The following is a 23,966-nucleotide window of genomic DNA, read 5'->3' on the forward strand; positions in this document are numbered from 1 at the left end:
CATCGCTTCGTTTATTGATTTCTTAGTCTCTCTTCTGAGCTCAGCTAGACAAATTAAATTTCTCTTCACACCAACGAGACAAGAGATGTTCTCTGAGATTTTCTAAAGGTGTTATTTCTGGAGATAGACTAGAGTTCTCTTAACTTATCAAATAGTTAACTTTTCTTCTTACAACAAATCGATTGATAGTGAACAGAGATTAAAGTGGTGGTAGACATTTCGCTCTTGGCGATTATCAAAGCTTCCTTACAGGTGATAAGTCTCGTGTTGCTCCCATGGAAAGACTTACACTAAAACATTTTGATTTCTCACGTTAGCTAAAACGTGACGTCAATTTAGTGCGACTCTTGTTCAAATCAACACTAGTTCATTTACTCGCTATTCGCATCTTTATAATGCAACAATAATGCAGCATATATTATGTAAGAAATTATTTTTATTTTTACAGATAAGGCAGCATTTACTAAAGCTCAAAACCACTCGATGATAATAGTATTTGGTATGACATTCAAACTGGTCAGGTTTAGCCGCGTCCCTACCACTCGAAAGAAGGACTTTCAAGAACATTAAATTCACAAGCGGTTTCCAGTCGGATTTTTAAAGAAATATATTGTTGTCTCCAACTCCAATACAACGCCCGATTTACTTGACCCAAAAATAATCCCTTTGTTTCTCTCTTTAAACAAAGGAGTTGTCTTTTGGGTCTAGACGTGATTAGTCTCTAAGGCGTTTCCTCTCCATTGTATAATTATCATAACTATGAATTTATTTAAGTCGTTCGCCCATTTATTTTCTTTCCGATATTTTGATTGTATTTCAGTCGTTCCCCCCTGGGGAAATTCGTTTCCCAATACAAAGAAGAAACCTCGATTCAGCTTTGACAAATGAGGGCAAAACCTGGACGGACAACTCTACCCCCTTATTTATGTAACTTTAATTTTGTTTTAACCTCCATCGAATGTTTTCCATGGATACAAAAAAAACTCACTCTTCTCTTATTATATAAATACATATGTGTGTGTGTTTGTGTGTTTGTTTGTGTGTGTGTGTGTGTGTGTGTGTGTGTGTGTGTGTGTGTGTGTGTGTGTGTGTGTGTGTGTGTGTGTGGTGATGTCTGAAGGAGTAACTGTCAAAAATCTGGCTATCCGGTACGGATGACTAATCATTCATAATTGCATGTTATCATAAAGATAAACGTACATTATGCTCATAATTTCTTTATTATTTCTCAATTCATTCCATAATATATATATATATATATATATATATATATATATTATATATATATATATATATATCCATATAAAGTTAGACACATTTCTACGTTTCTTGGCTTGAATGACAAAAGGTTTACTCCTAAACTAATTAGCCGATCATAATGAACGTTCAAACACCTGATTTCTGTATATTTTCCTGTGATAGTTATAAGCTGATCGAAATGTATTCGCTTTCTACAAATAATTCATACATGTAATTACATTTACAAAACAAGGAAAATCACAGGAAATTGCAATAAATACTTTTATTTGCAGAAATCGGTAATAATTTATTGTTTTTCGTACATCTTTGATGGAGCAAAATAATTTGATTATCTTTAAAATGCCAATGGAGTTTCCCAAACTATAACAAATAATGCGTAATAACTACATTTCCATTGCAATAAATTCGCTTATATACAAATCTGAAATTGCATTCAGCTGCTTGTAGTCAAAGAAGATAACTGATTTCTATTAAGCAAACGTTGGTAATATTATTCCTACTGCTATTAAACGTAAAGTCGCACACAAAAGAAACACACGCAAATGCACAACACAGACATATATATGTGTGTGTGTGTGTGTGTGTGTGTGTGTGTTTGTCTGTGTATGTATATTTTTGGCAACAATTCATTATTGAAGCACGTTTGATTGAACATTTCTTTTATATTTTTTCAATTCGCCGAGCGTTTTTTTTTTTTATTTAAGCTGGCATATTATATATATTACGGCCTCTAAATGCCGTTGTTTGGCTACATTCGTCTAAATATATATATATATATATATATATATATATATATATATATAGTAATTTATAAAATATATATGGCGATTAAGCTTAATCGCCATATATACTTTATAAATTACTAACTAGCTCTACCTACGTATTGAGCACTTTTGAAGTGAATACTTAAAGTTTACGCATACATCTATACTTTCGTATAGTAAATTTATGTGAGTAAATGAAGTAGTTATATATATATATATATATATATATATATATATATATATATATATATATATATACATATATATATATATATATATAACTATCAAAAAAGGTCTATATTCCAAATTTCAAGATGTTGTCCCTCTCACCGCTTATTTTTTAAGTATCTTTTCTTTAAGTCATTTTTGATGAGAACGTAAGTAAGGGAAACCACAATTAAAACTTCTCCCTCGATTTCTGGATTGTGTAATAATGCCCCTATTGATTTATTTTCTTTTAAGTTGATTAGTTCCTATTCTTCAGAATCGTAAATGCGAAATAAATTTAAAAATTGAGATAATAATATACATCTGCGCTACGAAACAGGTGCTGTCAGGAATTGAACATTTTAACAAGTTTAAGACGTAAACGGTAAAATGGACAACATCTTGAAATTCGGAATACAGATTTTCGTCATCTGTGTGTATGTGTATCTGATCTGTAATTACATCAAGCTTTATAAATTTAAGGATTGATATGAATAAAAGGTGACATATAATTCCTTTGCCCTGTAAGTGCCCGACCATTAGCTGATTAGGAAGGGTGCGGGTACAACTAAGAATCTGTATATATATGTGTGTGTGTGTGTGGGCAGGAGCTGCTCGAAAAGACTTGTCCTGCCTTGATAGTGTTCAAAATAGACTTCGTGGCCTGGTGGGAGATGTCCTTTTCTCTTCGCTGCAACCTCTATCTCACAGAAGAGATGTTGCGAGTTTGTCTCTGCTTTATCGTTATTTTCATGGAAAATGTTCGACTGAGCTTCAATCTATGGTCCCCTCTCGCCAAACTTTCACAAGAAACACTAGACTAGCTGAAAACATTATCAATAATTTTCCCCACTCTTTATCTGTTCCTAAACCTTAACATAGATTTCATGACCAAAGCTTCTTTTTTAGAACTGCACGTCTGTGAAATTGTCTTCCGTTTTCCTGCTTTCCAGCTGTCTATAATATGGTTGTCTTCAAGTCCAACGTGAACAAGTTTCTGATGAGCCGTTCCACTTAAGTTAACAAATTTACCGAACTTCCATTACTATTGATTACTATATTGTCCTTTTGACTACTCTACACTCTTTAATCCTTATCCTTGAGTGGCCGATCGGCCTTGATAAGTAGTGACGCCTATGTAAAAATTATATATATTAGTCCTCGCGCGAAAGAGAAGGGCACAAAAATGTTTTAAATAATAATATTGGTAGAATAACAATAATAACAAAGACTTTCGCTGGCAAGGACTACTATTGACCGTAACCAGTTATACAATCCTTTTGAAATTTTCATCTCTATTTTTCTCGTTATGCACTGAATATTTGTTAATGAAACCTATATGAAATATTTTCCTTATTAAATTTTAAAGATTTTCTATTCTAAAAGAAGTTTTAACAAATTTAATCTAAAAAAGTTATTTTAAAATGTTTGTTAAAAAAAATGCAGATTTTCTCATTATTCAGACCTGTATTACAAAGAGGGGGTTGCAAAAATTGAGTTGTGGTGTGAGGAGAAATACAAACTGGAACAGAGAGAATATTCAGATCTGTAATAATACAAAGAGGGGCTTACAAAAATTAAGTAATTAATGATATAGTATAAAATGATCAACGATATAAAATGTTCACTGATATTTTTTTGAAAAGTGCAACAGAATGTACATTACATAAAATAAATCCGAGGTAAGTTTTTGATTCAATTTAAATTAAATTTTTATACCTTATTTTGTAAAATTTATGAAAGTGCACTTTGAAGATAAATAAATTTCAAATTGAATCTATTATCTTTATTTTTAAAGCCTATAATAAAAACATTTTGTTTACCAATTTTCATACCTTGGATGAAATGCTTTTCTAACTCGTATATATATATATATATATATATATATATATATATATATATATATATATATATATATATATATATATATATATATAGCCAGTAGAGTTTAGTTTCCTAGAAGTACATCCAATGAAACAACATGTGTCTACCAAAATAGTGCTCAATGAGTGAACAGAGCAGGTATATTAATTTTATTTATACAAACATTAATGGCTACATATGTGCATACATGTTTCTGTAATCACCCACGTTGGGGGATTACGTCTTCAGGCCAAAAATTACCGTCGAAATACCGGGGAAATATCACTTTCGACGGTAATTCTTGGCCTGAAGACGTAATCCCCCAACGTGGGTGATTACAGAAACATGTATGCACATATGTAGCCATTAATGTTTGTATATATATATATATATATATATATATATATATATATATATATAAGATGATTGAAAAGCAACCCCACTATATAAAATACATATAAATTATTTTGAAATATTCTTTATACAATAAATGAATATGAGAATAAAGTGTAATGTAAGAACGTTAATTTAAAATGTAACATAGGCGCCTTCATTCGCCACCAGTTTGTCGAGGAGGAATAACATCGACTGAGTTCATATTAATTCACAGTTTTTACATGCCATTCAGTCGTTCACGAACAAAAATATTGTAGTAAAGTATAGTTGAGTTCCATCTTGCATAAACATCAAATCCTGAATATTTTTTCAAGAACTTACAATTGGCCAAATTTCATCTCTCAACGCAGTAAGATACCTCCACAATTTGCTATTGTTTTTCGTGAATTGCTGAATGTCTAATTCCTTGTAGGATGGATGGGTCGCTGCGGTCTGCACGAATGGCCGGCCAGAATCCTGGCGTAATTTCTTACGTTTTTTTTTTTAAATCTGGGGTTGACTGAAAGAGCAAGTCTATTTAACCAAACTTAGATATTTAAAAGAACTTCAAAGGCGAATACGTGAAGTTATGACTATCATTATGCAAGAGTTTTTGTGAAATCAGTTGATGCTATTCCTGATCATATTAGAAAGCTGATGGTGAATAAAGGCGATTATATTGAATTTTAAATAAAGGTCCATGCATTATGCTTTCATTTCATATTTATTAATTGTTTAAATAAAATGTATAAGAAAATTGTATGCATCTTAAAATAGGGAGTTAAATTCAACCACCGTATGATTATACAGGGTGACCCCCCCCCAAAAAAAATATATATATTAGGAGCAAAATTATTAAATATAGATTGTGTCTTAAATTCTGTACGCTACACACACACACACACATATATATATATATATATGTAAGTATATATATATATGTATCTATCTATATATGTATATATATAAACTTTATATATATATATAAAGTATATGTATATAGATAGAGAGATACATATATATACTTACATATATATGTGTGTGTGTGTGTGTGTGTGTGTGTGTGGTGTACAGAATTTAAGACACAATCCATTTATTTAATAATTTTGCTCCTAAAAATCAACAGTAACAACAATTATTCTATCACCTCTCTCTCGATATATATATATATATATATATATATATATATATATATATATATATATATATATATATATAATATTATTTTTTTACTATAATAATTAAATACCTACAGACACTAGTGTTTCATCCTTTCGGGAATTTTCAGTGCAGGGTGTCACGATTAATACCAGTTGAACGATTCGAACCCCACATCACGAGACATCCCTGGATTGATTAGCGAAGACCTAATCCATTCGGCTACCATTAACCGCGTGAAATAACGTTGAATTTAAACATTTTAATTTTAAATATTTATTTACGTCAGTCAGAGAGTGATCTAATCGTTATACGATGATCTATGCGTAAGAGCTAAATTGACCGACTTTAATTCAACTGAAAGTGCTCAACGATAAGAAACGAATTTTTTAAAGGGGTTGTCATAATTGTCATATATATATATATATATATATATATATATATATATATATATATATATATATATATATATATATATATATATAGGCTCAGCCGTTTCGGAAACTATTCTCTATTGATATTTATATATTATGAAGTGCTAGTAATGCATATAAACGGACACATATGGATATGTGGTTGTGTAACTAAATAAATAAATATATATATATATATATATATATATATATATATATATATATATATATATATATATATATATACATAATTTTGTTTTATTTACTATAATAATTTAATATCTACAGACACTAGTGTTTCATCCTTTCGGGAATCTTCAGTTAAAGGTTTCACGATTAACACCAGTCGTATATATATATATATATATATATATATATATATATATATATATATATATATATACGTAAGTCAAAAATACGTCAGCCTTCTATCCTGAAGGATCTCTTACAATAAGTAAATTTTATATGAAGTATATGGCGTTTAACAGTATCCATTTCTTTTCACCGGCTTTTATTTTCTTAAATAAAAAAAACTAAAACCGTTTGTTCTTTCCGAGGAACATATAAACTGTCTGTGATGGGATGTTATGAGTTCTTTGGTGTTTGTTCACCATTTAATGAAACATGTCTAAGACAAAATAAAATATTATAAAAGAAAAAATATATATTTATTCGAGTTTTTAATGTTCAGTATTGATATATATATATATGCATATATATATACATATATATATGCACATACACACACACACACACACATATATATATATATATTTATATATATATATAAGCCTGACGAATCCTAGCGTGGATGAAACGCGGAATATTCTGTGTAGCTTAATTGCCATATATATTTTTATAACTTACTACCTAGCTCTACTTATGTATTGAGCACTGTTGAAGTAAATACTTAAAGTTTACGTATAAAATAATACTTTCGTATTTTAATTCATGTGATTAAATGACGTAGTCATGTGCGTGTGTGATTTAGAAGTAAATATCATCATAAAAACATTAAGAGAATTCTACACAGATCGACCGACGGATGGTTTGATATTTCCATGTATTCTATAGGACTTCATGTAATATCGTTATACTTTTTTTTATTCATAAGTACTTCGCACCTGCTGAGCACTTTGGAAAAATATTGGCTGCTGGGGCATGTAAACAATATATTTGAACTTAATTAACCAATTATATATATATATATATATATACACATATATATATATGGGTGACCCAAAAGAAACGGGCCCCAACTCTAATTAGGCCCTGTTTCTTAGTGTTTTGTCCGAATGAAATGAAACTTTGGTCATAACTAGTTTATTATGTTCAAAACATCACATCAAAACACAAGTGTCTTTGGCCTTTTTTTACGTTCTACAGCATATGTTCTAGATATACTTTCTATGTTTTTGTTGTTTTTTGGGGGGTGGGGGAGTCACCCTGTATAATCAGAATTAACTATATTTTTCCTTTTTATTTTATCTTGCATCATCTGACGATATGAACGGATAATTTTTGCTATGTCTTATTGAAACAATTTTAATGACTTAAGTTAATACACTTGACGTCGTAATTAAAAACATATTTGGCTCGACCAAGTTATTAAGAACTCTTTATCCCTGTATTTTTCACATATACCTCTTAATATATATACCGTACTTTGGGGTAATTGCTCTAAGTCCGGGTAATTGGGCCAACTAGCTTAATATGCTCGTTTGGCTACAACGAATATAAATAGCACTTTTTTTTTAGTTGGCGCAATTACCCCCCCCCAGATTTGGCGCAATTACCCCAAAGTACGCTATGTGTATATACATATACATATATCCGTATTTGTCCGCTGCATCGGCATTATAGATAGAACTTTACTTTGTTTAATTTTTCGTAGTAATTATTGATGTCCGAAGTTTATTGTGTAACTGGAATCGTATCATTCGAGCGGTAGTAATTTTAAATTTCTGCTTTAACTACTGCGTAAGCATGAAACATTAGCGTCTGTAGGTCAACATAGTTAATATATATTCAGAAAATATTATTATAAATAACTTTCTTAGTAGTATAATACCTTTTTTAAGAGAGTTTAAGAGAGTTATAATTAGCAATTTGCATTTATACATATAATATACTTATGCATTCGCAGGCTGCATACGTATGGAAAAAAGGACATTACTGCCTGACTTGACAAATAGACAGAGAGGCAACCCATTATGTAATAGTTTGTTTAACATCAGATAGATGTAAAATAACATACACTTTAGAGAGCTGTCAGTATTTGCTTATTTGAAAATTTGTAAACAGGTTTGATTGAATCGGGTGTATGCTTCAAGACAAACAAAACGATAATAGAGTTTATGGTAGGTTAAATCTTACGCAGTATTGTTTAGGGACAGTTTGTTCTCGTCAGAATGAGAGCAACGTGCGTAGATATACGAAGATGGCAGACATTTTTTTCTGTGTGTGATACTGCAACAACAAATCGAAACGTTCTCTACATCGCTTGACTCTCAAAGCTCCTCCCCCTATCTCCCTTCGGCTTAATGTATCGATCTTTTGCCTTTTAAATCCATCATTGATTTAACTGTCAGCAGTGGTCATATTTAAACCCCAATTGTAGACGCTACACTTTATTGACTGTCCTTCCTCGCTGCCATCGTCATCTCCCACCACAAAAGCAATCAAATTCCTACACCACATTCCAATATGTGGACATGTGATTCTACAAGCCTTTTAAGCCCAAACACAGTCATATTTCGACCAATCAGACCCGTGCTAAAATATTTATTGCCTTGGGTGGTCTTGTTCGGCGTCCGGACGAAGAATGAAAATATGGCCAAGGCAAAATTTCACGTCCATTTCTGACTAGGTTTCGCCACAAGATTAAATTATGTGTCATTGTAAAATTGAAACATTTCATGTTGTCTCTTTGACTCTTGTGTTGAAAGAAATAAGATTTGTTATGAAATGTAAATTGATTCCGATGGCAATACAAGAATTTTTCTCTCTCTCTCTCTCTCTCTCTCTCTCTCTCTCTCTCTCTCTCTCTCTCTCTCTCTCTCTCTCTTTATATCTCTCTCTATCTTGTACGCACACTAAGACACAAACGCATTTGCAAACAAATATCTTTGATGAAAATCTTAAGGGAATTTTGAAATAATACACCATTCAATAAAAACTGAATTTAACATATGGATCGACGTCACTAATAAAAAAAAGTCCTTATGAAATTTTATAAAGTACTAATCTTCAAATCGGACGTGAGGAGATTTGAGCACAATCGGATTAAAAATTTCCAAATTATAGTTATTTAAATGAAATTAATCTTGTTAATTTTAAAAACAATGAAAATATCTAATAAAAAGGTACTGTTGTTTTCCTGCAGCATTTCGAGTAATATGTACATAGAGACTCTAAATGTCTTTACTCTGCTCCCTTGTAAGCAACAATTCAGGTGTCATGCTGACTTTAGACCTATATCGTACAGACACAAATGATGTTGATAGCTCAGATCGCCCAACGTCAATGGTTCTCCTTAGAACACGTACAAAAGTCAAAGGAAATTGTTTTAGCTGATCGCAAATTGACTGAACGTAAGGTAGCAGAGGGTTTGGAATTTTTTCAATAAGTGGCTCTAAATAAAGTATGAAGCCAGTTGATGTAAAGAGCTACATATTTATCCATTGAAGCTTTAAGCCTTGTCAACGATTAGCGTTTGATTATGGCACAAAAAAACAGAAAGTCTTCCCCCTTTACGATAAATACCACTCATTGAATGTGAGAACTAGGGGGCGAAATAAATGAATTAGAAAGGAGTATTAACACCATTTTGCCTTTGATGATCAGTCATCCTTACTTCTGAATGCGCAGTTGTCTTAATTTGCTTAATATGTTTAACAAGTAACTTAATACATTTGTATAAGAAGGCTATCTTTATATTACAATATTATAATGTATACTCAACCTCGTGTATATATGCTATTCTTTGTTTCTCTGTGCTGCAGATAACAATAATAATGAAATAAGTGTGACTTTCTCAATGAGAAAGATGGGTTAAAAGAGGGTACCGTGTTTGTTCACAATCGACGATGCAAAATGTTGTTTGCAACCGTTTCAACTCAGCAAAAAGATAGTTTAATGGCAACATATGAGTAGATGAAACGCAGAAGTCAAATCAGCGATCATCTTAGTGGAAGTCAGCAAGTGAAACTTATCCATAGAAGCAAACATCAGCAGGCAAATGTTTGGCGTCCGGATTTTACGATGCGCAAACTATTGCTTTCATCAGTTACCTTGAGAAAGTAAGGACTATTAATAATGGATATTATATAGAATTATTATATCGTTTTAAAGAAGTAACCGCAAGGTATAGACTACAAATAAAGAGGAAAAGTGCCTTTTCACGAAGACCACACGCCGTATGGCAAGCCGATCACAATGATAGCAAAACTAGATTAAACTGTCTTCCTGATCTACATCAATGATCTCCCGAATCATATTCCAAGATCATTCGTATACTTTTATGCTGAAGACACTAGCATCTTTGGTAACACATCAAAGGCTGTAAATGAGTAAGCTCACTCTTATTATCTCTACTGCATCTAAAACCAAGTTTCTATCTTTACATCATCAACACGCTGATCCCCGTCTGGCATCAATTGAAATGAATGGTTTTAGTCTTGGAGAGTCTCCATGTTTTATAAAGCATCTAGGTCTGCTCTTTACTCCTGATCTCAAATGGAACTCTGCATCAAATTCGTTGCCAAGGTCACTGGAAAAATGGTGGGATCCTTCTACCGTTCCAGTAGATGTCTCACTGTCGATGCAATTCTCTGCCTGTATAAGAGCCAGATATGTCCGAGGATGGAGTACTGTTGTCACATCTGGACAGAAACATCATATTCTGCCTTGACAGACTTCAAAATAGACTTCGTAGCCTGGTGGGAAGATTCCCTTTTCTCTTCCTTTACAACCTGTTTCCCACAGAAGAGACGTTGCGAGCCTGACCCTACTTTATCGTTATTTTTATGGCAAGTGCTGGGCTGAGTTTCTATCTATAACCTCCGCTCGCCAAATTTTCACGAAAACACTCGTCCATCTTAAACCACTATCAATAATTTCCCCCACGCTTTATCTGTGCATTAACTTAAACATACATTCTATGAACAAAGCTTCTTTCTTAGAACTGCACGCCTGTTGAACTCTCTTCAGTTTTTCTGCTTTCCAGCTGACTACAATTTGGTTGTTTTCAAGTCCAACGTAAACAAGTTCTTGATGAGTTGTTCCCCTTAAGTAATCCAATTTAACAAATTTTCACTACAAACGATGATATTCTGCCATTGACTACTGTACACTCATTTACCCTTATCCTCGACTGACTTCCGGGCCTTAATAATTGGTGATATATATATATATACTTCAGAATAGTTTTTATTTAACAATCAGTTGTTATGGAAACGTGAGATTGTAGGTTTACAAAATATTACTGACAGTAATATTCTATAAGTTATCCCATCTAAACAGGAATTGGTCGATATGCAAGATAGAGCAAATAAATTGAATTTTTAATTATTATCGCTGGACCCACAAACAAATTTATACAAACAATTGCCCGATTCGGATATCTACACAGCTATGCGGATTACCCAATACATAACTTGTACATTATTACCAAACGGATGTAGAGAACGTATAACATGGATTTTACCAAGCAAGCTGGATCTAAAAAAACCTTCATATCCTTTTTCTACAAATCCTCCTGATACAGGACTTCTGATAAATGCATTACTTTCACTTTGACTTTCCATGTCTCACTGACTTTAGCAAATAGGGGGCATACCTTTATAACTATTTGCTAATATTTTCTCTCCTCTGATGAGATGGTAGACATCGAAACCCTATAGGTTAAGGAGATTAATTTTCTAAAGCATTCTTTGTCTTGCTTAGAATACTAAAAATTCTTTGATATGAAACTCAACCACTTCATTTCATTTCAATGAGAGTTTTTTTTTAAATTCATTGAATTACAATTTAATATATATATATATATATACATATATATATATATATATATATATATATATATATATATTGCTTTTCAAATTGCATCAACTAGAACTGACTACCAGAAAATACTGGCTGTTGCAAAATTCAAAAAATGTTCCAAGAAAATAGATATTGCTTCAATAAAGAAGTGACATTATCGGAAACTCAGATTTATTTTATATATCAAAAACATATCCGTATACAAAAAGAATGAGACAGAGGTGTTAAAAGTTGATACAGCAAAAAAATTGTTGTGACAGCATAGGAGTGGATGAAACGTAGATCCACCAATTCACGCCGAAGTCAAATCAGCAATCATCTTAGTGGAAGTCAGCAAGTAGAACTCTATCTCATGACAAATCACAGTCATTATTTTTATTTGTGTGTGGGGGGGGGCGTCGAATTAATTGAAAACTAAAAAAACAATAGACAGCTGCGTGGTAAAAAAACATGTCGAAAAACAGTTACACGCTGATTTCAATAGCCATTTAGTGTTGGAGTTGTTTTGTTCCATCAGACTTATAGACACAGCAATATCTCTCATCAGATAAGGGAGCGCAACTCATAAACATTATATATCTTATATCCCTATGCCTCTCTTTTCTTCTAAGCTAATGCAGTCGGTTAAAATTTTTATACTTGCTTCTTAACAAACTGTTCGTGTAACAACTTCGAGCTCTTTTTATAAATAAAACTTTATAAAAAAAAATATAGTTTTATGTGGTTATCTATATGTATGTAGAGTAGTCATTCATAGAATTATAAATCGGTCACTATGAAGGTAAGAACTATAGTGTGATGTTTTAGAAGACAACGTGTAGGTTATTTGTAGATTTAGTTACTGTTATTCAAAGAGAGGTTTTAAAAAGTGGAAGACCGTTAAAATCCTCATACCTCCAATTCTTTTGAATTTTTAAAAGCAGGTATAAGGCATCAAGTAGTGAATATTTGCTAAGGTTCAGTTTCAATGATGCAAAGAGATTTTTGAATACAAATACATTAACAGATAAAACTATATGGGCATGATTTTCAATTTGAAAATTAAAATATTTCAGATTTGCATTGAATTCGATTCATAATCATTAGACGTATGAAGAAAGATTCTTTGAATTTCAATTTCGACTGACGGCTCCTTAAGCTGAAACAGAAAATTTTGTCATATTCTTGAATAAAAAATCATAAATGAATAGGATCTTTAAACAGAACTTTTACTAGCAATATATAATCACTTTTATATTTCGAAGCGGACATAAGATTATGACAAACTGTTATGTTTTTGATAATTCTTTTACTCATTGGACGACGAGTATTCTTCTAGATTTATAACGGTATCAGTCAACGCATTCAGTTTATTTGTAAGCAAAAAGCATTAACTTAAATCTTAGTACGATTAGCAAAAGAAAATGCGGAAGATAAACACCAACAGAGTATTTGTAAAGAAACGATCGTTTGGGAGCTTCAGTATATTTATAAGCAAACATATCTTCATACAAATTTGACATGGTCGAGAAACACATTCGGAGAATTTGTAAAAAAAAAACACGTTCGATTCACAATTTCGAACCATATGCAAATAAACTCACCCATTTCACAAATTCCTATTATCCGTAAACAAATGCGCCTGCATATATGTGTTATATAATAGACGCACGTAGCTCGTATAGTGAGAATTATTGGCGAATAAGAGTTTAAAAAATAACCTCAGTTGGCACGCGGAAGTAAAAGGTATTATGTGAGTTCCAGAGAAATAGAATCTTGCTCCATTTTCGGAATATACGTGAGCATGGCTATCGTGCACAAGGTCGCTCATCTCCAGAGACCTCAGGAAGATAGTGTTGACATACTTTGTCGTGTACTGTATACCCTAGCCTCCAGTTATCTCTCTCTCTCTTTCTCTCTCTCTCATCTCCTATCTTTCTCACACGCCTCTAAAATTATAGCTTTCTTGTCTCTGCAAGTTGCAACCTTGTCAAAACCAATAAACATCCATTAAAATAAGCCTCCTGTATCTGTGTGAATTGTTGATGCGACAATGACGACAGGCGAGTGGTTGTCTGTGATACGATATACAAGATAAGCCACGTCAGAAAAGCGACATCGCAATATATACGTGTTCAGAGTAAACCCGTTGACGACCAGATCATCATACCTTCTTCATGTGCGGTCGTTTGAATTTGCTTAATGTGTTTAACAAATAACTCCATACACTTGTATATTGAAGTTTATCGTAATATTATTTTAATATAATGTTTAAGCAACATTGCGTGTGCATATACGACATTCATTGGTTCTTTGTGTTGCGATATATCTGAACATTTTACTACGGTTTTACGTATCCTACAATCATCGGATTAATAAAGGTTCGGGCGATTTTCTTCATTTTAACACAAACTCTAAAGCTGATCAATAAAACTGCATTAGATAAGCTACATTCATTGCAGTAAGTTCTCAGAATTCAAGCGGTCTGCTTCACGGGGATAACATTTAGTTTCTTTATGAGATGCAGAAATATCCGAATGTCTGTTTCAAAGTTTTCCTACGAATGCTTGCGTTTCTAAATCAGGGAATGATTCTCCCTAATTGACAATATACGCATTTCAAATTTTTTTTCGAATTGAGATCATAAAACAACTGCTTTAGTAATGTGTGCTTTTGCTAAGCCAATCACGTGTTCCTAGTTGTGTATGAACAGACAAATTCCCAAAATATAACATTTATAATGTATGTATATTGATCATCATTTGTCTAACAATCTCGTAACAATGGTATTTTTGCCTTATTTTTTAAACTGCTGACGAATCTATAAATATCGTTTAAATTTAAGGACACGGTTTATTTTATTGAATTTTTATAAATTTAGAAAATATACTGAACCAATCTCTGATGTTTTGCATAAAAGAAAAGGGAAATAAAAAATGTTTATAAATAAATCGTAAAAAGTTTTCGTGTAAAAAAAATTTAACAAGTATAAAACATAAGAAATTGATTTATAAAATAGTAAGGAGAAAAAAAACGTTTTTTACTGTTATAAAATAATTCTAGCGGTAGGCTGGACTTGTGTATGTGAGTGCATGAATAAAATATTAACTTCTGAATATTTTAGACCATCGCCGTAATGGCTGCTTGATAATGAAAATGAAACAACATCACTGAAGTTCCCTTTTTTCTTAAATGCGTCCTCAAAACTCGATGGGATTCCTTGTCGGTATGTATGAGTGTCTGTTATACTTCTATTTGAAATAGAATGGTCATTGCTTAATTTCACAATAAGCCATTGTATTTCACGCAGTTTCAAGATAAGTTGCTCGGTGTCTAATGGTATTATTATCGATTAATCAAGCTTTAAGTAAGAAAAAAGGTATTTTTAGTCGTCTGTCGCGAATAACTCGTAACGTGTGTAAACAGATCTTCTAGTTATGGCCAATCATGTTATCTTCTTTGAAAGTTTATTTCTTTGGGCTGCTTGAATTTGGAATTCTCTCCCTGCTCCCTGTTACTCCAACCGTATAAACAGGTAGAAAGTATAATGTTGCTCCAGGTTGACTCCTATCAAATGAAATTTTATCAGACTAGCCCCTGAGGAATTCGTGATAATATGCCTAGTCTGGGGATAGATAAAAAGATAGCCTATATGCCTAGTCTGGGGATAGATAAAATGTGTTTTTAACTTTGCTTGGACTAGTCCCTATGTATTGACTTCTTCGGGGTGGGGAACAGAGTTAATCACAAGGTCTATTTTAACGTAGGAAAATCTAGTTCACTAAAACTTAAAACAATAGATTGGGACAAATTTAAAAATTGCCTCAGTTTATAAGCATTTCTTCATCGAATAATGACAGCAAAGAAAAGGTGTAGTTTCAAAATATATACTACACTTTGCTCTTAGTCAAATGCCAAAGCAAAATAGATCAGTTACTTAAGCCTTTTTGTTATGTAGAATTTTCTTTTGCCTTGCATACTGAAGTTTCAAATTGCATTTTTGGTCTGCCATGAATGCTCGAAGATGTATATTCTTTGGTCTGTCACGTCTTAATTAAAAACTAGGTTTGTCGTTATCTCATACTTGAATTTTGTAAGAGTATTTTCGTCGCAAAACGCACAGATTAAATTAGTGTATGTTGTGAATATCAGTTATTGTGTTCTTGTTAGGTTTCAGGTTAATAAAGGCTTAACATTGATTGATAGTCGTATGTTGCCTTTAGCTAAGTTGGGATCTTTGTATGTTTTGTAAATATAAACGACTTTAACTAAGCCATTTGCATTTAACTACAGAACAAAAGTCATCAATCTTTAATGGTGTTTTTTCGTTTACCCTTGTTTTATTAATTATTTATAAAAATGTCTGCAGGCGAGGGAAAATGTTAAAATTCATAATATTTTAAGTCTCCATTTTTCGTTTCTAGAAAAACAAATCAATATCGACGTGACTTAAGAATACCGAATTGCTATTAACATAACTGAGCAAGACAAATAGGTTGTAGAAAAGACGCTTATGTTAAGACTTTGCATTTTGTAAAGTTACAGGCAGAATAGGCATACACTTTACAGAGAAATCATTTATAAAACAATAGATGTGTTACACAGGCTGATAGAAAATTAAGGGATCTTACTGTGTTGCTCCTTTTGACAGGAAGAAGTAAGGACACTATACAGCCCCAGGAAACTCGTTCAATATTTTCTTTTCTTCTACTTAAATTCCACTCCTATTTCGAGATCGGTCTGCTTATTTTTGGTTATGGGCAAACCATCATACTCCAATGAATTTGAATATGTATATATTTATAAAAAATAAAATTTCAAATAAAATTGTGAATATTTTATGTAGAATCACTCCCAGAGTAAATGTGGTAACGTGGTGTCTGAGATCATACTAGTTGGGGTTAGGATATACCACCTTATTATTTTAGTCCAAGGATACGTAACGGTCAATATTTTCTTCATATTTTGATGCCCTTTGGGCTTAAGTTGTTTTAAATGTATTTTTAATAGTTTCTTCAAATAAAACGTGTAGTACCTAATCTGGTATTTCACTATATTTCTGTATTTTATCAGTGAAAGAAAATTTTTCTAGACTGAGATAATTTGAATTTTAGCCTAAATACAGAGTGTCTATTTTTGAGGAGCTAGAACTCCGCACATTAAAATCAGGTTGTGTGTATAATGCTGCCGACTAGGGGAGGTGTGTGTGCAGTCTCTACCAACCCTATTCAGGGTTTAACCGGCTTCCTCCGAAGGAGGAAGTTTCATGGGAGTATGAAATTCACAAGCGGTCCCCAGTCGCATGTATATCCCCGTTAGGGGAGATGACGACGTTAGGTTTTTGCAACTTTTTGCAGGGAGGTGTCGACGTCCTCCTACATACAGCACCTGGAATTCCCAAATTGTTCACCCATTTTAGTAATGACCAGGCTCAACGTTGCTTAACTTCGGTGATCTGACGGGAACCGGTGCGTCAACGTGATTATGCCGTATAACTAGGGGAGGTAAGTAAATAGAGATGCCACAGAATACATAAGGTTATAATTAGCATTCAGTGTGGATGGTAGCATTCGCCAGCAGCTGGTAAAACCGTTTCTGAAACACATTAAATACGTAACCCCTTATAAAGTTTTAAAAACAACTCGACAATAAAGATTGACGGTTAAATGGTAAGACATAAGGTCAATGCAACAGATCCTTTTCTTGATTTAAAATTTTATCTTGAAAATGAAAAACAGTGTGTTTGAAAATCTTCCTTCATAAGAAAACGACCTTTGTTATTTTACTTATAAATTCTTCGCTTGTAAACTTTCCGAGGTTCAATGGGAAATATTCATCTAACTTAGATTCAGTTTCCTCGCGTTATGTTAACTTCATGTCATCTAAATGGTTTTGTAATCTCTATGATAATCGATAGTCCGAGGGGGTTAAATAAGGAGAACATGCAAGAGAAGGCAATATTTCCCAATTAAATTCTCCTGGGAGTTCTTTACTCGCTTGTGCTCTGTGTGGACAAGCATTATCATGATGGAAGAGAACGCTATTTAAGTAGACTAAAAAAAGTAATTTCTGGATAAACATGCAAAAATGATTACATAATGTCTACTCTCACCATAATAACAAAATAAAAATAGGCATGATAATCTGTTTATTCATTCGGGCATACAGAATCTGAAGTTCAGAAGATCTGGAGGAAGAATTCAAATATATCACAAAGTCTTTGGAAACATTGCAATACCTCACATATTTTATATTAATTGCTAAGAAACAGGCCATACATTTTCCAGAAACAATAACTAACATTATATACCCCTAACACTTTTTCTTATAAACAGACTTTAACTTTAACCTACGCATGTCAATTATACAACTATTTGCAACAGTCTAAACAAAGTAGGAATGCCAATCATACAAAGTACATCATAAACTACAAAAGAAACATAAAAAAACATAACATTTTACAAAATCAAATCCATACTAAAAGCAAATATATATATATATATATATATATATATATATATATATATATATATATATATATATATATATATATATATATATATATACTATCCTATGCCTTAATTGTCATCAGATATACGTTGGTGAAATTCTTAGTAAAGCTTAGTGAACATAAATGAGATTTTTAAATAGAAATTCTCTGAATGCAATAATCTCCATTGCGTGACAATATAAGCATTCTTTTAACTTTAAACACATTAAATTCATTGGAAATAAATCTCGGCGAAAACTTGAATCAGCAAGTATTACAAAGTAAAACAATTAGACAATGAAACGGCTTCTACATTTTATCTACTTTTATCACTAACCTTATATTAAAAGAATAGACCTTGAATTTAGATACAGGTTAACCAACTTCCACTTCAAACGATAATCTATATAAAAGTGAAAGTGTCTGTTTGTCTGTCTGTCTGTCTGTATGTATGTATGTATGTCTGTGTACATTTCCCTACGCAATAACTCTGTCAACTTTAAGTCTACAGACTCGAAATTTGTTATACAGGGTACTGAGACTTTGGAAAATCTTTGTAATCGGTTTTCGACCAGAAATTTGGCTTTTGAGAACTCTACCAAACTCCTTCGACAATTTTGGGTCTAAACACTTGAAGTCTTAGATATAGGTTTCTTGAACATGTATCCAACTTAATAACTTGATTTGAGCAAAAAAAAATTAATGTTAAGGGGGTCGTAATACGGGTAAAATTAAAAAAAAAAGTGACCGCTTTTTTTTTTAAACATCCCCCTCTAATCACTCGGGCAACGCCAGGCGTAAATGCTAGTATTGTAAGCATCTAACGATTCTGTTTTTAGCATTGGTTTCCTTAATATTTTTATTGTTAGTATTAATTCTTAGAATGACATCGCATATTTATAGTGGAGGTTGTCGATATGCTAAAAGAAAGTGTTTTTGTGGAGCGAATGTATTCAAACAAGGCGCGCTCAAGTTTTTAGTCCGTGTTTTTAACCACTTTGCCAACGTCACGCCCTTTATATTTCAGTTAAAATTTGGTTACAGGTTCAATCGGAATGGAAATGATTTCATTACGTTTAGATATATAATGTTGGTGGAAAAATTATGTCGTTTTTCTTGTTTTTTATGTTCAACGTATATATATAAAAAAAACGGAATTATTTCTGCACCAACCTAATAAAATAAATACATGTCAAACAGCCAACTACCTAGTCTAATGAACCCGGACAAAATAACAAAGAGACGGACCAGCAGAATAAGACACATTCTTTTTATGGACGTGCAATGACGTCTCCAATAAACAATGAAAAAGATCAATTAAATAAATTTGGTAAATTTAATACTAAATTAATGTAATTTAATCAAACTTTATTAAACATCTGTTCGACTTATGAACAAAATTTTTGACATTTAGATTTAAGCTTATTGCTTAAATTCTTCTTTTTTTAATTGTTATTTGAATCTAATTAAACATGTAAAATTAAAAGGCGTTGGGAAAACATTCATAAATCACACAGAATACTAACTAACCTTTGTTTTAAGGTTGCGGAATTGTTTAGATAAAGATTGATAAGTTCAAATATTCGAACTACTGTTAACTTGGACGTTAGTTATACAACGCCACGTCTGATGTAACCGCCATTCTTCATGTGTGTCTTGACGAACTCAGTAATCTTTTTGTCGAATTTGGAAATGTGTACGGAATTCCGAGCAAAACTCTCATTTAATAACGGAAGTTACACCGGTCGAAACGTTGCGAGACAAACATTCAGGGTGAGAACAATAGTCCGAATAATTATGATACAATAACAAAGCCGCTCTTTTCATTGCACCATATGGTATGTCAACTGCGACATTTTATCATGGAAATCATATATGTTTGTGTACACGATATTTTAAAGAAGTTGAATTATAACGGTATGTTTCATACAAACGACACCTTGCATTCCCAGATGATAACAGATTTGGTATTTGGCCAAGTTCAACGTTACTCAACTTTTGGTGATCTTGCAAAAAATAAAGTGCCCAGTTATTATATATATATATATATATATATATATATATATATATATATATATATATATATATATATATAATTAAATATATATATATATATATAAATTATTTTCTACAATAATTATTAAATACCTGTTGACACTAGCGTTTAATCCTTTCGGGAATCTTCAGTGCATGATAGCACGATTGACACCAGTCGATAGATTCGAACCGGCGACACAAGCCACCTCTGGCTTAATTAAAAAGACCGTATCCATTAGGCTGCCGTAAACCGCGTGAAATAACGTTGAAATTAAAAATTTTATTTTAAATGTTTTTACGTCAGTCAGAGTGATCTAATCATTATATGATGATATATGCATGATACACATACACACACACACACACACATATATATATATATATGGTTTCGCCAAACAGAAATATCGCACTTGTCATTGTTTTAATACCGCGAATTTAAACTAAATTGAATGTAACTGTTTAAACAGCCTATACCTAATTTGAGTTGCCTTTGAATTCTTTATAATTTTACCTGTTAATATTTGACTTTTAGTTTGAGTATTTTAATTTTCACGTAAATTTAAAAATTGGCTTTAAATCGCGAAGGCAAAAGAAACACTGAACAATGGAAAATTGTTATTTAAATGTTACTTTAGAATATTTAGGTAACACACATAAAACAAGAACACAATGACCAGCTAATATTTCGTAGCATAGCTCTTCTGCAATTGGACAGTCAGCATTTTTGGGGGACATTCCTTGAATTAGTCTATGACAATACTCCGGTGAAAGGGCATTTTTTTACATAGGAATCACCACTTATCAAGGCCCGGGGGCCATTCAGGGATAAGGGTTTGTGGGTATACATTACTCAATGGGATTATAGCGTAGTAAACCTAAGTAGTGGAAATGTTGTGAATTGGATTACTTAGGGGGGCGGTTCATCAAGAACTTGTTTACGTTGGTCTTGAAGACAACCATATTGTAGTCAGCTGGAAAGCAGGCAATCGGAAGAGAATTTCACAGGTGTGCAGTTCTAAGAAAGAAGTTTTGTTCGTGGAATCCACGTTTAGGTTTAGGCACAGATAAAGAGTGTGGGAAATTATTGAAAGTGTTTTGGGCTAGAGGAGGGCATTCCCTACTAAGCTACGAAGTCTATTTTGAACTTCTTCAATGCAGGATAAGCTGCTTCTAGCAGCTCCTGTCCAGATGTGGAAGTAGTACTCCATCATTGGCTGTGCCTGGCTTTTATATAGGTAGAGCATTGCATCATGGGTGAGATATCTACTGGAGCGGTAGAAGGATTCTACCATTTTTCCAGCGACCTCGGCAATGGATTTGATATATGTGTTCCACTTCAGATCAGGAGTAAAGGTCAAGCCCAGAAGCTTGTCAAAAGATGGAGTCTCACCAAGATAAGAGTCGTTCATTTCAATTAATTCCAGATGGGGATCAGAACGTTGATGATTTAAATATAGAAGCTTGGTTTTAGATGCATTAAAATTAACCAGCCACCTCTTTCTCCATTGTACCACGTGCTCAAGATCAGAGGAGAGAGAGAGAGACGAAAAGAACTTGTCATTTACGATCTTTGGTGTGTTGCCATAGATGGTAGTGTCTTCAGTATAAATGTGAACGAATGATCTTAGGATGTGATTTGGAAGATCATTATTGTAGATCAGGAAGAGAGTTGGGTCTAGGATGAACCCCTTAGGGACTCCAGCATTAATACTGTGAGCTTCTCATTTCTGCCCAGCAACCACTTCTCTTATGAACCTATCCGACAGAAATGATTGATTAATTGAGAAAACATTTCCAGCTATACCGTAACTGGAGATTTTATGAAGTAGACCTGTAGATCTAGCAGAACGGAAACAATATTGCATGTCCCTAAGAAGTTTATTTTTGCTGAGGTGGTTGACTACTTGTCTATTTTACACCGGTTCCAGCAACTTACTCATGACGTGCGGGAGCCTAATTGGTCTTGCCAGGACGAAACAAAAGTATAATGCAAAGGGGAGTAACTCTTTACTTCTTTGGGAGAAGTTGCCTCCCTTTATCCGAAGTCTTGAACTTGAACATCTCGGGACTTCTCGCAAGATCAACAACTGGGAGTAGAGACAATGAAAGATAAAACGGAGTGACTTTGAAAATGGCGAGATGAACATCATTCTTGTTTGTTCCATCATATTTGAACTTCTAACATTCATCTATTATGTTTCAATTGTCGTTACGTGTGTGTGTGCGTGTCATCATAATAAACTTATATCGTTATATAACAGTGAGTGGTTTCTTATTTGTTCATAAGTATTACGTTCTTTCACCATGAGCTGCAAACATACCCAAAAAAAAGGCTGGACTCCCTATGGTGAGATATTTTATGTTATATTGATTCAACGCATCCCACGATATAACAGGTCTGTACTAAGAAGAATATGATCGATCACTAGAATTTTTAAATATATGGCATCCTAATGAGATTTTTCAGAGTGTTTGGGGAGCAATTATCCTTAAGAGAACGCTTAATCAAGTTCGTAAGTATGAGAGCTATTTCTGGTAAAAGGTTTTTCAGCACTATAATTGGAATGCCGGCAGGGACAGTCCCTTTACTGGAATCAAGGTTTTTGACTAGCTTGATACGCACAGATATCTGTATGTCGCATGATACAGGCGGAAATAAGGGGTGTTGACGGCCTTGGTCACATAGGGTAGAATTAGTTTCAAAGTTCTTGGCAAAGAGTCTGGTTTTGTCTGATGCTGACGAGATTACCTCATGTCCATTAATAATGGTTGGGATAGAGCACACGCTTCTGTTCAGAAGCCTATTTGCTATTTGCCAAAACTGGTGGAAACCAACCCGCTGCTCAGCTACTTTAGATTTAACGGACTGAACATATAACTCTCTCACGTTCTTTATTATTCTTTTACAGTGGTTGCTGGCAGTCCTGAACGCGGCTTTAGTCTCAGTACATGTATTACGTTGGAATCAAAAGTGATTTCTGTGCGCAATAGCAGTATCATATTCTGGAGAGAACCGCAGCTGGCTGTTAGCTTTTCGCAGGAATATTTTGGAGTGTATGAATCGGTCTATACCTACAATTAACCATTCCGCCAGGGCATCCTATATATCTTTATTTATTGTCCAAAGTACTTTTAGATTTGAAATTTTATCATTGCGTAGCTGTTGTTTGATGTAATGACATACGTTTTCGATAGGATTGAGGTCCGGAGATCATGCAGACCAATTCAAACACGGAATATCATGCTTTTTAAGGAACCGCTTGACATTGCCAGCTGTGTGAATCAGAGCATTATTCTGCATGAAGATGGGATTATCATCCAAATTCTGGCCAAAGTTGGGAGGAAAATGTTGAATTAGCATATTAATGTACTTGG

The 23,966-nt window shown here is 33.0% G+C and overlaps 1 protein-coding gene and 1 pseudogene across 1 annotated transcript in view; one reads left to right on the forward strand and one right to left on the reverse strand.

Moving 5' to 3' along the window:
- The window catches only part of LOC145261136 (carbonic anhydrase-related protein 10-like), a 1,563,849-nt gene that overhangs the window by 1,278,348 nt on the left and 261,535 nt on the right, over positions 1-23,966 (forward strand). The window lies entirely within an intron of this gene.
- LOC145261437 (5S ribosomal RNA) lies at positions 17,441-17,559 on the reverse strand (annotated as a pseudogene).

Source organism: Euprymna scolopes, chromosome 37 (assembly GCF_053919585.1).
Source record: "Euprymna scolopes isolate OS-2025 chromosome 37, ASM5391958v1, whole genome shotgun sequence".
Classification (NCBI taxonomy): domain Eukaryota; kingdom Metazoa; phylum Mollusca; class Cephalopoda; order Sepiida; family Sepiolidae; genus Euprymna; species Euprymna scolopes.